Source organism: Mesocricetus auratus, unplaced genomic scaffold, assembly GCF_017639785.1.
Source record: "Mesocricetus auratus isolate SY011 unplaced genomic scaffold, BCM_Maur_2.0 Super-Scaffold_100004, whole genome shotgun sequence".
NCBI classification, from domain to species: domain Eukaryota; kingdom Metazoa; phylum Chordata; class Mammalia; order Rodentia; family Cricetidae; genus Mesocricetus; species Mesocricetus auratus.
This window is the reverse complement of record NW_024429189.1, coordinates 14,844,309-14,859,158: the sequence shown is the minus strand read 5'-3', so window position 1 is coordinate 14,859,158 and position 14,850 is coordinate 14,844,309. Positions and strand designations below refer to the sequence as shown.

Below are 14,850 nucleotides of genomic sequence, written 5' to 3'. Positions count from 1 at the left end.
CTATAGACGTAAGTTATTCTCATCTATAATCAGAGGAACATCTCTTCATAGTGAATGGTAATGGACAGAGATGTTCATGGCTACATAGGATGTTAAAAATACGTCATAGATGGGTGCTTACCCCTAAAGAAAAGAAACCCTTTATACCACACCCTCTAAGACTCAAGGAACATAGTAGAAGAAGGAGTGCAAAGCAGCTAAGAGCCAAAAGAGAGGGAGAAGGGCTGAAAAATGTCATCTCCTGGGCAAGGTATAGCCATTGCAATCATGATTTCAAAGCAGCTATGATTGTCTGCACTGGGTCTGCACAAGAATAACGTCATGGCCGACATCAACAGTTAGGCATGAATGGAGGAGGGGCTCAGGGGGCTCACTTCCCACTGATGTTACTGATAGATTCAAACACAGCCTTCGGTTGTGTTCCCACTGAGGACCTCATCAGGCTCCAGAGGTTATTTCATATCCAATAGTCACACAGATGGCCCCATGTGTCTAAATGGGTAATAAAACAAAACAAAAAGTTACGACTGGGGAGGTAGGTGACAGGGATAGGAAAGAGACATGATAGAGTATTGGAGAAAGAGTATACAAGTTGAAATTATTTGAGAACAAAATTAATCCATTAAAAAACATTAGCCTTTGTTCAAATACACCTGGAACTAAGAATGGTGGTGCACGTCTTTAATCCCAGCATTTGGGAGGCAGAGGCAGGTACCTCTCTATGAGTTTGAGGCCAGCCTGATCTACATAGTGAGTTCCAGGACAGCCAGAGAGTCATAGTGGGACTCTTGTCTAGAAAAAAAACAGAAACAAAAGCAAACATACTTGCATATATACATATATAAAAACAAAGATATGAGCGAATTTATATTCAGACAAAAAATGAGTTCTATCTTTGAAAATAAGTTTTACAATAAAGTTGAACCAAAAAAATCAACAATAAGTTTACTATCATGTGGTCCATTTCTAAGACCCTTAGTGCATTAAGTAGTAACAGCATATGTACCAATGCCATTTAGTTATTTCATATACAGAGTAAAGATGCCCACAGAAAAAGTCAAATAGTTCTTTATAACAGTTCTGCTTCTTTATAGTTTTTTTTAAATTTTGTAAATTTCAATATACAAACAGTGGAGTCTATAAATATATCAAAATATTGAAGTTCTTTGTTTATATTTATTTTAATTCAAGTATCATACTTTTTCAGCAAAACCCTAAGCCTTACTTATATTCTAATGAACTGACAATTACTGAAAATAATATTCTTCCAACAAAAGCCAAATCCACATTTAAAACTATTAATAGCTCTTGTTAAAAAACAGAAGTCTGATTCAATATTTGGGCATAACAGACAGTCTTGGGATTTAAAAAAAAATGAATAGAGAGGCAGTGGTGACAGGAAGAAGGACTTAAACAGGAAAAGGAGGTTGCTACATAAGACTTCTAAGGAGCCCCAGCCACCATAAACTCCCCAAGGAGCAGCCCACACTGTGGTTCTCATTGACTCTGCTGTGGAGGCAGGTTCTTCCATTGATGGCCTAGCTGGGTTTTTTTCCAGTGTCAGGGGCTGGATCCAGTTCCTAAGACACAACAGATAACTAAGATGCTATGACACTATGACAGAGCAATAGGAAGTGGGTTAGTGTGCCATGCACCAGTACAGGGACACCCACCAAGCAGAATGAACCCCTGGGGAGGGAGGTCAGCCTTTGGAGAACTTTGCTCGTCACAGCCCTTTAGAATCATCATCACACAGTTGTTCTCCAGGTAATTCAGACTCCAGAATTTATTTCCTTTCTTTTCCAGGCTCCGCCAGTTTCCCACCAAGACTTTAATCCAGCCTCCAAGGGTGATAACCTGTCACAGGTGATTTAAACTCTATTCTCTGGCAGTTGATGGATTTCAAAGATCTGACCTTCTGCGCATTAGGAAGATCTACTCCTGCCTTCGCTTTATTTTGTAGCTATTATTAGACTAGATGTGCTTGCCTTCTATACTCCCAATAACATTCATCACACAGTCTCTCTTCTCTGTTCACCTGCACAGATAAAGTCTGCCTTGGCCGTTTTCTTACTTTACTTCCAGAGGAGTTCCCAGCACATAGTAGGGAATTAACTAGCACTCTGTGATTAGGTAAATATAGGAGCTATAAATAGATATAGATATAGATCCTATATAAAATATTTACATGTAATTTATCAAATAATCTTTTAGTTTAGGAAATGTGTTACATATTTGAATTTATTAATTGCCTGACTATTCTGATGCATTAACCATTTCACTTGTGTTAACCTTAACATATTGAACAAATATACACAGAAATATATTTTTTAAAGATGACGTGGTTGGAGAGATGATTCAGAGGTTAACAGTAGTAGCTACTCTTCCAGAAGACCTGGGTTCAATTCCCAACATCCCCATGAAGTCTAACAACCATCTATTATTCTAGTTCCATGGAATCTAATATTGTTCTGGCCTACAAGGGTACCACACAATAAAAGTAATTAATTAAAAAACAAAGCTCTTTTAAAAGCTGCTTAACTAGTTTCTGGGGTTAGGAAGGGACATGTACATAGTTACAGTTGTTTCTTTGCCATATACACAAAACTTTCTATGCACCACTGTAACAAACCCAATTAATTTTTCAATATCATTATTGTGTTAGTCAGTTTTCTGTCGATATAATGAAATCCCTGAGGTCACCAAATTTTAAAATGTTTGGAGACTTCAGTCAATGATCTGCTGGCCTGGTGGCCCTGAGGGGGCTGAAGACTCCCAGAAGACTCCCAAATCCTCTCCCAGTGAACTGAAGACCTCCCAAGGAGCCCCAGTTCATCACCTCCCAATAGTGCCACCCATGCCTTTGATACACAGACCCGTGGGGAAGAGTTAAGATCCAAACTACAAGTTGGGTGTGGTGGCGCACACCTTTAATCCCAGCACTTACGAGGAAGAGGCAGGTGGATCTCTGTGAGTTCAAGGGCAGCCTGGTCTACATAGTGAGTTCCCTGACCTGGAACTGTATAACAAACCCTGTCACTAACAACAAACTCCAAACAACTGTGCTGTCAGACTACTTTATTGGTCAAATTCATGACTTGTCTTCTGTACCAAGGACAGGTGACAAACCTGTTATGAAAAGGGAAACAAACATTTGGCCCCAGGCACTCTCCTAAAGGCAAACCTTCTCATTCAGTTTCCCTGAATGAAGGACAAAACTGAGTCGGAGGACATGAGTTCACTTTCTACCTAGGTAATGGTCCTGAGTGACTAACGCTGATCGCTTTAACACCTGCCCTCATCTGTTACTTTACAAATATTTCCATTTTACTAGTTCTAGGAAAATCTGAGACTTCCAAAATGAATTTGATTATTTCGTCTTTTTTCCATTAAAAAAATATTCGTTTCCTCCTTTCAAACCTGGTCATAGTACTGAAGATGCAGCTGTACTGACAGCATGCTCATGGAGCGGATATGACATCAGTGTTCCATGCCAGCATTGCAGGAAGCAGAGAAGAAGAGAGGGAGAAAGGCTGGGCATGAGAATTGTTGGGTTGGTTTTGGTTTTGGTTTTGGTTTTGCTTGCTTGTGTTTTCAAGACAGGGCTTCTCTGTGTAGCCCTGACTGTTCTGGCACTGGAGGACAGCTGGCCTCTAATTCACAGAGATCCACCTGCCTCTGGAGTGCTGGAATTAAACGTGTTCATCACCACTGCCTCACAAGAATATTTGTTAATCCTAAAAGTTTATCATAGGGATTTACAGGAAATTCTGTATGTGGAAAAAATGTTTGAAATTGATTTAATGTAACAGCATTTTATTTGAATACTTTACATCGTATGCCTAAGCTTACTACCAAGCCTGTTGACCTGAAGTAAGTTCATGGAGATCATGTGAGAGAAGGAAAGAACAAGGACTGCAAGCTGTTTTGACTTACACACACACACACACACACACACACACACACACACACACACATACAACATTGTAGCATGTGTGTGAACATAAATGTAATTTTCAGCAAACAAACCAGTTGTGGTAGTGCACACAGGCAAGATATGCTGAAGAGGCAGAGGCAGGAGAACCAGAAACAACAGTAGAGGTGAAATAAAACATAGGTATGGAGATGATAAAGTCAAACCAAGCGAGGGAGGGTTCAGGCTTAGAAGACTGAATGATCAGTGAAATTGTTTAAGTACAGTATGCTGTGCAAAAATACAAAACTGACAAGACTATGACTCCGTCACTGAGCGGGGGAATTGCTGGATCTCCAAGATGCTCAGAACTCATCCTGACTGGTCTCTGATCTGATTGCGAAAGATAGCCAACACTTGCCCAGTCTTTGTATGCTTCTTTCTTCATGGTCAGTGGCCATCTCTAGAGTTCTTCCTTGGCCTGGAGCTGCCTTCTTCAATACACCCCTTCAGTGAGATGCATGCTGGCACATGGACACCTACAGGACAGGAGTTACTACTGGGATGTGCGTTCCTTTGGGAAGCTTTGACTCCCTAGCTCTGCATAGATCCTGATGTTCTGGCGCTGTACGTGGCAGCGGTGTAAGTTATGATTATACATGCAACTTAAAAGAGGCCTGGAAGAAGATCCACTGTTGTTTGCTCACAGATCCTGAGTGCCTATTTCTGAACTTTATTTCACTTTCAACCATTTATTTTACAACTGTGGTTCTCAAGTTGTGGGTCATGACCCTTTCACAGGGGTCACCTAATAGAATTGGAAAACACAGATATTTATATGACAATTCCTAACAGTATCAAAATTACAGTTATGAGGTAACAACAAAAATAATTTCATGGTTGGGGGTCACCATGTATTAAAGGGTCATAGCATTAGGAAGGTTGAGAACCACTGGTTGACAATTCCAAGTAGCACCTGGATTCCTAACTGTAATAAAACAGGCACTGTTCTCAGGTGGGGAATAAGCACCAGAAACGCATGAGCTCATAAGACAAAAAATTCCGTGTCCCCGTCCTGTTCTCAGGTGGGGAATAAGCACCAGAAACGCATGAGCTCATAAGACAAAAAATTCCGTGTCCCCGTCCTCCTGTTTTCATGCAAATATCCCCAGTAATTAAATCAGGAAAAGAAAATGTAGCAAAAATGTATCAGCCAAATGGTTTCAAAATTTCAAAAGGAGCTGTAAATATGGTCCTTTTTGAAGATCAGGTTCTGAGTAGAGCAGGAGAAAGGGTAACAGTTGTTCTGATGAAGCAGTTTTTAAATCCTTGTCAGTGATTTAAAGAGAGATAACTGGTGTATGTTAAAGAAGCTGGCAAGGTTTTTAAATAGTTCGGACGCTACAGGGAGGTTTTTTTTTTTCTTAAAGCAATGTACTCAGAAGTGTTGGCAAGATTTTACTTGAATGTAGCTGTGCTTATGTGAGGAAGTTATTTTGAATTACCCTAGTATAAATATGCATGACTTTATTTGTATTGAAAATTCCCTTTGCAAGTGAGTGAATAGGGACTGTTACATCTCTGTTACTTTGAAAATGATTTAGTATTTCGTTTTAGAAATAAAATATCACACCCAGAATTCAAAAAGAATGCCAGAACTCTGTTCGTGCCCACAGGTGATTTTGCAGCTACGTTAACACCTTCTGACTTTGCCATTTAGAACCAAGAGTATAAACTGTCTGGGGTTTATGACCTCACACTCCAGTACTCACTAATGCCTGCAGTCTTTCCTCACCAAGCTCCATCCTAGGCTCTCGGCACAAGGCAACAGGATGAAGGCGCTGTGCACATTTCAGATAGCACTCTGTTTGCTCTCGGCCATTCTTAGTAACAAGGTAGAAATGGCGAACATTTGAGTCGATTTATTCAAAATCGAAGCCTACTGAAGATTATAGACAAGACTAGCGTGGGAAGCTAGTGTTTCCCTTCCATGGAGAGGAGCAAAAGCAAGGCAAGATGAAATGAGACGCTCACCTGATGCGGAAGAGAACCGAGACAGAAGGGTACTAGAGAAAGCAGCACAGTGAACGGGACGCAAATGCCCCCTTCACGCCTTTGGGCAGCAAGGTGCCCTAGCTCTGCATGAAACGCACTGGCCTGGGCTGATGGACGCTGTCTGTTTACCTTTTACCTACAGAATGAAAAACAAAGCAGAAGGAAGCTCCCCGTTTTCTGCTTGGTGTTTTTAGTTGTGGTGTAGAATCCGGAATGGGACAATCATTTATCCCAAATTACCGCTCCACTCTTAACCTCCTACCCAAGCCTCACCTTTTCTAGTCAGCTCCATTCTCTTTCTGTGCTTCTTTCTTTTCCAGAAAAACACCTGTTGAGCTTTGCTGTACTCTATTAGAAGTAAGCCACAAAAGGCCTCGCCAATGCTGTATGGAGAATAAGACGACTGTATGTACTCAGTTCTATCTGTGATCCATTTCTAACACACATACAAGAAAGACTAAAACAGTGTGTGCTAGACTTCATAGCTTTGTCCAAAGGGAGCTGATCAGGTCTCAGTATCCATAGTGCCTGCTTGGTGTCTTGGCCTGGGCCCATTCTTACTTCAGAGTGTAATTGGAATAGGTTATTAGTTTATGGCTATACAAAGCTTAAGAAATAAAGCTTCTCCAGTGTTGGTTTTCTTTTTGTTTTGTTTTGTTTTTATCTAATAGGCAGCTGGGAAAATACAGCCATTGAAGACCACCTTCCCTTACCAACCAGACTATTATTTGGAGACCCTAATTTGAAGCAAGCTTAAACTTTTCCAAGTAAAGGTATTCACTTTAATATAATGAAAGCATAGCAATACTTTACCCCAAATTCAAAATCCATTGTGACTTCAAATGGTATTTATTAGCATTTTCCCACAACCCCAATATTTACCTCAATTATGCAAGCATCCTCCCTAGTAGAAGCAAAACTTCAAGATGATCATCTTGCCTGATCACCACAGCTAAAGTCTTGTGGCTTAAGTTTCCATCGCAGAAGGGTGCCCCATCTTTGTGCCACGAACAATAGGTAGGCCAGCTTTCCTCAACCCAGGAAAATTGTCTCTTTACTACAGAAACTTTACTCGTGGTTCTACAGTGACCAGGAAAATACTAATCAGAATGGCTTTGTGTGTGTGTGTGTGTGTGTGTGTGTGTGTGTGTGTGTGTGTTTGTGTGTGTGTATAGCAAAGTAAGTTTCAGAGAGGGAAAGGAGCCTGGATTTCCCTGCAGCAGGACCGTTGCAACAATATGCTCCCTGTGTCCACAGCCAGGCCTCCCTTGATACCCTCCTTTCTAGGGCATAGGGTAGAAAAGTCGTATACACAGTAGATCATGCCAGGGCCGCTGACACAGCCCTACTCCAAATGCGCAGGGGGAGAATGAAGCAAAGTCTGAGTTATGCACATGGTCTCACTTTTCTTTCCTTCCTTTTGCCTTTTGGAAGCAGATGTTACAACTCTCAACCTGGAGGAAAAGACAATGCAGGCCAACTTTCTCCAATCTGCTCTATTCCTCTGCCCCTCCCAACTCCATCCAGCTATGGAAATCTTGGCATGAACTCCTCCTTTTGCCTTGAACAAAACTCTGGCACTTCTTGGCCACTGAATGGTATCTGGAAGGGGGCTTCCCCTAAGGCCAGGATACACATGGAGAATTAGCTACAACAATGCCCCTGACCATGGCAAGTGGAAGTGTGAAACACAGAACTAAATTCAATTATTTTTCATTTTTGGAAAGTATGTTTTGTGGCACCAGGGACTGAACTCAGGATGTCGTGCATGTTAGATGAGTGCTGTAACACAGCTATGTCACCGGCTCCTTCTTACTTTTTATTTTGCAGTGGGATCTCACCAAGTTGCCCAGGGAAGCCTTAAACTTGTGGTTCTCCTGCCTCAGCCTCCTGAATGCTCAGATTACAGGCAGGCCTGAGCCAGCAAGCATGGCTTGTGAATAGTTTTTTAACTGCTGCTGTTAGTATCACGGTGTTTATAATTATGGGCACCCCACTCTTTCTATTATGAATTTAAAAATCCTATAAGCCGATTATGGTTTGACATTATTGTCAGTAAACATTAATCTTTTTAGGATACGAGAACCAATTAAAGAATTCCTAGTAAAATCAGTAAGACAAATAAAAAGCAATGAAGTCATTACAAAAAATGAAATCCCGCAGCATCACCTAAGACGATGTTCACTCTGGCTTCAGAATTTAACCTCATGTCTGTTTCAGGTTATCCACAGACAGGTCTTAGCATCCATCGGCAGGACTACCTAACGTTACTTTACATGTTTGTCATAAATTCCCTGCTAACAACCAGCTGAAATATACACGTTTTTGTTCATTCCTAAACCGAGGTTCATAGGGTTAAACTGCATCTGTGTAACACAAAATCAAGTCTCACAAAGCAAGGAATCAAATCTAGTGTATGTAATTTCAAAATGTGTGTATTTGAAGCTATGTTACATGTCACAGTCATGGTTACTGTTATTGTCGTGAAACACCATGACCAAAGCAAGTTGGGGAAGAAAGGGTTTATTTGGCTTACACTTCCATACCACTGTTCATCATCGATGGAAGTCAGGATTGGAACTCAAAGAGAGCAGGAAGCTGATGCACGGTATGGAGGGGTGCTGCTTACTGGCTTGCTCATCATGACTTGCTCTGCCTACTGTCTTATAGCACCTAGGACCACCAGCCCAGGGATGGCACAACCCTGAATGGGCCAGGCCCTCCCCCTATCAATTACTAATAAAGAAAATGCCTTACAGGCAGACTTATGGAGGCATTTTCTCAATTGAGGTTTCCTCCTTTCAGATAACTCTAGCTTGGGTCAAGTTGACATAAAACTAGCCAGCACACTCTTATCACCAAGGACAATTAAAATAAGCTAAGGTAGAACACACAACAATGTTCAAGCTCTACTCAAGAGTGCTAAAGGAAATCATGGGAAGAATCTAAGCTCTCCTGACCCGCCGGTGGCTGATGAAGTCTCTATCACCAATCAAATACTTAAGTTCAGTGCTTAGGCCTGGGTAGTCATCTCCCCTAAAGGATCTAACCTGAGCAGGGAACCCTGAAAAAAGGACTTGGATCGCAAAATACACTTTGTAAGCCAGAGACTCCAAAGCCAGAGAAATATTTAAGAACTTGAACTGAGCCAAGAGGTAGTGGCACGCTTTTAATACCAGCACTTGGGAGGCAGAGGCAGACGGATCTCTGAGTTTGAGGCCAGCCTGGTCTACAGAGCGAGTTCCAGGACAGGACTACACAGAGAAACCCTGTCTCAAAAAAACATACAAACAACAACAAAGGACTTGAGCTAGTACTGTAACTGAAGAAAAAAAAAGAACATCAATATTGGCCTAGAGGACAAAGTAAATAAGTAAACAATACACAAAAACCAAAAGACCAAAGGCAGCCGGGCATTGGTGGCAGCACTCGCCTTTAATCCCTGCACTCAAGAGGCAGAGGCAGGCAGATCTCTGTGAGTTCGAGGCCAGCCTTGTTTACAGAACGAGTTCCAGGACAACCTCCAAAGCAGTACAGAGAAGAAACCCTGTCTCAGGAAAAAAAAAAAAAGACCAATGGCAGCATGCAGGAAATGAGTCACAATGCAGTGCAGAAACAATGATCACAAATAGATCAGGACTCCTTGAATGACCACATTGGTTGTCTCATGAGGGTGGCATTCTCTGTGACTGAAAGGCCCACAAACAGTCATTAATTCTCCCAAGCCCACAGGCGCTTGACAAAATGATGGGAGAGGTTAGCTCCTTTGGATCTTCTGTCCAAATCAAATGTGATCCGAGATGGTTTAGCCTCAGGTCAACTCCAGAGAAACAGGTTTCTTTACTCTTCTACCATGCCCTCCTCTGATCCTTAGAATTATGTAAAGTCAAAACCGAACATAGCACCAAGTTTCAAATTATTTTTGTTACACTTACTTATTGAACTGTGTTTCTGTTGTGGGTGTGCACGCCACAGTGTTGTTGTGGTGGTCAAAGGTGACACAGAGGAGTTTGTTCTCACCTGCCATCGCTGGGTCCCCAGGGTTATACCCAAGCTTTCAGGCCTTGACTGAACATTTCATCAGCTCCCAGTCCAAAGTTTCTAATTTTGAACTTTTGGCAAATTATAGAGGGTTAAAGAAGACTGCAGAGGAATATAAAACTAGGCCATCAGACAGCTTGTAGGTGCAAGCTGTTTCTGATACCATTAGCAGGCAAAGAAGAAAACAGTACAGGTCACTCCAAACTCCTAAGCTGATTCCAAAGGTTCCTTGTGGTATTTTTAACCTACAAGGAATATGGAATGGATCCTTTGAGAAATGGAACAATTAAGGAACCCTTTAAGAACTACAAATAATTATAAGTGCTCCTAGGAATCTTGAAAAACAGCAAAAAGCCTTCAGTATTTTGACTAAATACCAAAATATTTTCCATTCAGCATTTGCATTCATTTTTAAGCTTTGCATCAAAAAGAAAATCTGGCCCTGTGGACATTTAAGAGACTAGGAGATTTTGTTTTCCACTTAATAAACTGACTTTCTTCCCCACTTCAGGTGCTGGAAATCATCATAAACTCCAGGACACAAGTCCGAAAGAGAATGCTCACTACTTCAGGACTGGTCTTAGAGAAAAGCGCTGCAGCAGCCTCCTTGTCTCCAAATTTGTGAGTTTGCCTCCTTTTATTCACGACTCTTCCTTAAGATCGCTTCTGGGCTTTTGCACACTTAACCTTTAAACTCAAAGACAGTACATGATTACAGAACACAGGAAACCTCACATTCAGACATTTGGGCTAAATTCCTTTTCAAAAGAATCTGATATTCATACCCAAATTAGGACCATATTGGATATAATAAATTAACTGCTGAATTAGCAGAAAGAAAATGCTCTATTTGTTTGTACTCTGGTGGCTACACACCCTTTGAACAGTCCTAGGAAATCATAAGCAACCATAAATCCTACAATATTCAAAATTACTTGGGACTACTGGCTTTATGTGACCTGGATGGTCAATACTATTTGTCCAAGTTTCCATTATAATAAAACTACAACACAGTGAAGCTTCACGAATTACTTCATTTAATTCTTAACAATACCCTGAGGGATAGGTGCAGTGACTGTACCCACTGGAAATAAAGAAACAAGCGTAAAGTGGATTGCTTGTGATCATAAAGAGAATAATCAGATAGACACTTGAACTTCAGCATCATAAAAATAACATGGACAGACTTGCCTAATCATTTTTAAATAACTTCAGCCAGCCCACATATTAATAAGCAATAAATGAAAACTTATCTAAATATCAAACCTGAATTGTTTGTCAAATGCCTCATATTTCTGCTTAAGACAGAGTAAATAAAGCAAGAAGTTCAATGACCACATTCCAATAAGGATATATGGTACATAATTAATGTACGTATTTAGGGCGAAGAGTTACTTGATTTCATATGGAGATCATTTTCCTAATTGTACATCTGCCATGTGTTTCAATGTGCTTGCTACATAAATGGCTTACAAATTGTTAATAAGTTTTATGGATCTCTAGAAAGAATATAATAGCATAACAAACTTTTACAAGTACAGAAATTTCACATTAAAATATCACTTTATTTCTTTATCTGAAAGAATGAATTTTAAAAAACACACATTTAAAATCAAGCATTAGATATGCAAATATGTGTTCAGATCAGAGATACCAAAATTATTCAGATGATTAATTATTCATCATAAAATGTCAATTAATAATTATGAAGCTTAAAAGGCATCTTTCTAACGCATCTTTATTTTTCTTGACCTAAAAAAGGGCTTAGTGTACATGTTCAATTGACTCATAACAAGTTTTAAAAATTCAACAAAGTAAACAAATTGTAAACAAGAGCAAGCTCTGATTTTTAATAAGAGAGCTACAACTGTGCTCAAAGTGTAGGAGAGAACAATAATTATAATCATCATGAAATTTGTAAGTGGAGCCAATTCATGACATGGGAAGCCTCATGTTCACTCACCTGCTAGGAAACGGACAGCAACCTGGCCAGGAAAGCAGTCCACATACCCAAGCTGTGGATCTGCTGGCAGTTAACAGACCGCGTAACAGGCTGCTTCTGCCTGACTTGATCTGTCTGTGTTGAGGGGCAGAGAGACTACTTTGGGTTTTTTTTTTATTATTATTTTACACTTTCCAATAATCACTAAAAGAAAAACCAGTTTCTTGAATTTACCTACTATCATTTCTAAAGTCTGACAAGCATGATTAAAATAATGTATTTATAAGAACAATTTGCATATTGCCTTAATTATACTAACTCTCCCTGTGTCAAATACTTCCATATTTTTCCAAGAAGATTATGTCTTTTTAAAAAAATTATCTGTCAGAGCTGATACAATAATAGAGAGTAATAAACTGTTACGGTCACTGAGATATTCATTTATTTTCATTATTATTTTACTTTTCACTGACACCTGGCGAACTTGTCTATAAGACCCGGGAGTTATTTTAGTCAGGGTGTCCCTGACCTCCTGCTGGTAGATTAATTGCATATTAAACACTGTTTTGAAAACGAAATGATAAATCTGGACATATAAAGGAGACACCAAAACATTTACAAGGAAGGTAAATTGGGGAGGAAAACGAGATTGCAAAAGAAATAGAGAGAGAAAGGAGAATGTGCAAAATGCAATTGCGAGAGAATTGCAAGAGAATACGGATAAAGGGCAGAGCGGGCCGAAAGGAGGGCAAGAGGAAAGGAAGGAGGGAGGTTTGGGTTTCCAATCCCCCGGCGAGGCTGCTGGCGTCCGCACCCTTAACGCCCAGCCTTCCAAGTTGAGGCGAAAGCCACCTCCTCGGGCCTGCGTGTCGCATCTAACTTGCTGCAAGTTTTCTGGTGACTCCTCCAGAGCCCCTCTCCTTCCAACACCACCACTCCCCCCCCCCTTTGTGAGATTGACAGTCGCGTGGAGGAGGCTTTTCCAGGCACAGCCTTTCTCATGATAATCAGCCCCCTGCATCACCTCCCGGCCGCCGCTGCTTCCTCGCGGAGCGGGGCTCGCGGACCCGGGGGACCGGAAACGGGGCGGCGGGCGGGGAGCAGGCCGGCGAGCCAGGTCAGCTGACCGGGAGCGGGGCGGGGGTCGCGCGGTGCCAGGGCGGGGTCGGGTGTGTGCAGAGGAGGGCGGCGGGCCCGCGAGCCCCCCACGTGCTCCGGGACTGACGGAGGGAGCGAAGTTCGCGGCCGGGCTGGAGGGAGGGGGGGGTTGGGGAGGGAGGGGCAGGGGGGAGCTGGGGGGGGAGCGCGCCGGGGATGGGGAACTGCGAGCAGACAGACCTGCTTTGCATCAATAAATTAAGATGCTCATTTGAGTCCTGAAGTTTGCTGGTTCCTGTCAGTAGAGACGTTGGCAAACACCCCGAAGCCGAGATGCAGCCTCTACTTCAAATAAAAATAGGAAAATAAAAATCCTCAGCTGGCCGCCCCGCTGGGGCTAGGTGACGTGCGAGATTCCACAGCCTGCGGGCCTCGCAGCAGGGAGGTGAGGGACGGTCTTGGGCTCTTCGGTCTTGTTTTGGTTTTGTTTGAAAGGGCTTTTCTGAGACGCTCCGATTTTTTTTTTAATAGCCCCCCCCCCATCCTAGGCTCAACTCCGAATGGATTGGATTGCGAGTTTGCACGTGAGAGAACCTTTTGGCTCTGCTCAGACCCCTCCGTCTCCCCCACACACCTAATCCAGGGGGTCCGGGGCATCAGCCTTTGCTCGCAACTCCAAAAGAAGTTATCCACTTCCTGCATAGCAACACAGGATTGAAATAATTCCTCTAGATGAAAGATCAGTTCCATTTCTAAACCAGGATAGACTCCTTTTTTTTTTTTATTTTCCCCACATGGTACAAAATAAACACAATTTGCTTTAAAAAAAATCATTAGCTGTGGCCAAATTCGAACGCTTTCTTCAGCCTGTGTGTTCAAGGGCAGAAACGTACCTCCTTGGGCCTGTGGGCCAGCAAGAGGAGTGGGGGCGGGGGAGCGACTGTGAAAGTTGAGGAAATTGACAGACTGAGAGGTGAATGGGGGGACAGGCTCCGGGTCCGCTGCCGGGAACTGGAAAACAAAAGGGTGTCCTCCTCACCCTAGCCTTGGGGTGTGGGGGTAGGGGGGGGTCCTGAGGGGAGCAGTTGGTTTTACCCAAGGAAACCCTCAAGAATTATTTTCCCCTCCAATGTCGATGTCAATACTATTTCGAATTTGCATGTATCTGTTGTTTTAATCCCCTTCGCCTGCGCTAATCTCGAGGTGGATTATTCACGGGGAAAACAGTCCGAAAAGGAGCCAGCCTTTCCCTCCGCAGGACTTATTTTGCGGCGAGAGGAGCCTCTGAGAGGTCCCTGGTCCCTCTGGACTTTTCATCCTGCGCTCCTGTATTATGTGGATCCCACGGTTCCCCATTGTCCCTGACCTGGCCCTGGGACCGAGGGAGTGTTCCGAACAAATTTATATTCCAGCTTCCTCTGGTCGTACTGCCTCTGTGATGGTGGGAACACTCTCGGTCAAAAGCTTGGGGAGGGGCGTGCCAGGCAAGTGGGCAACCTAGCCCTGCGCTCAGCCCTCGCGATCTTTCCCTTGCCACCACCCAAACGTCCACCTTCATAGGAACCTAGGAAATTGAAGTTGGTTTTGTTTTGTTTTGTTCTGTTTGTCCCCCCCCCCCCATACCAAATACATGGGAAAACATGTCGAAACTCAGTGCAAACTATTGGGGGCCGCCTCCTGGCACTGGAACGATGACTGAGCCCAAGGTAATCAGATAATGGGGTGTTTTTAATAGAAATAGTCACCAGTCTATTTTGTCGGATCTGAAGTAAGACGATATTTTATATCCATGATAAAGACA

At 42.4% G+C, this 14,850-nt stretch overlaps 1 long non-coding RNA gene across 6 annotated transcripts in view; it reads right to left on the bottom strand.

Annotated features, from left to right (window-relative positions):
* Positions 1-13,062, bottom strand: part of LOC110340700 — a 125,953-nt gene extending 112,891 nt beyond the window's left edge. For all 6 annotated transcript variants that reach the window (XR_002382503.2, XR_005877121.1, XR_005877119.1 and 3 more), the window contains exon 1: positions 11,973-13,062. This is a non-coding gene — a long non-coding RNA (uncharacterized LOC110340700). The remainder of the gene's footprint in view (positions 1-11,972) is intronic.
* Positions 13,063-14,850: the final 1,788 nt, after the last annotated feature.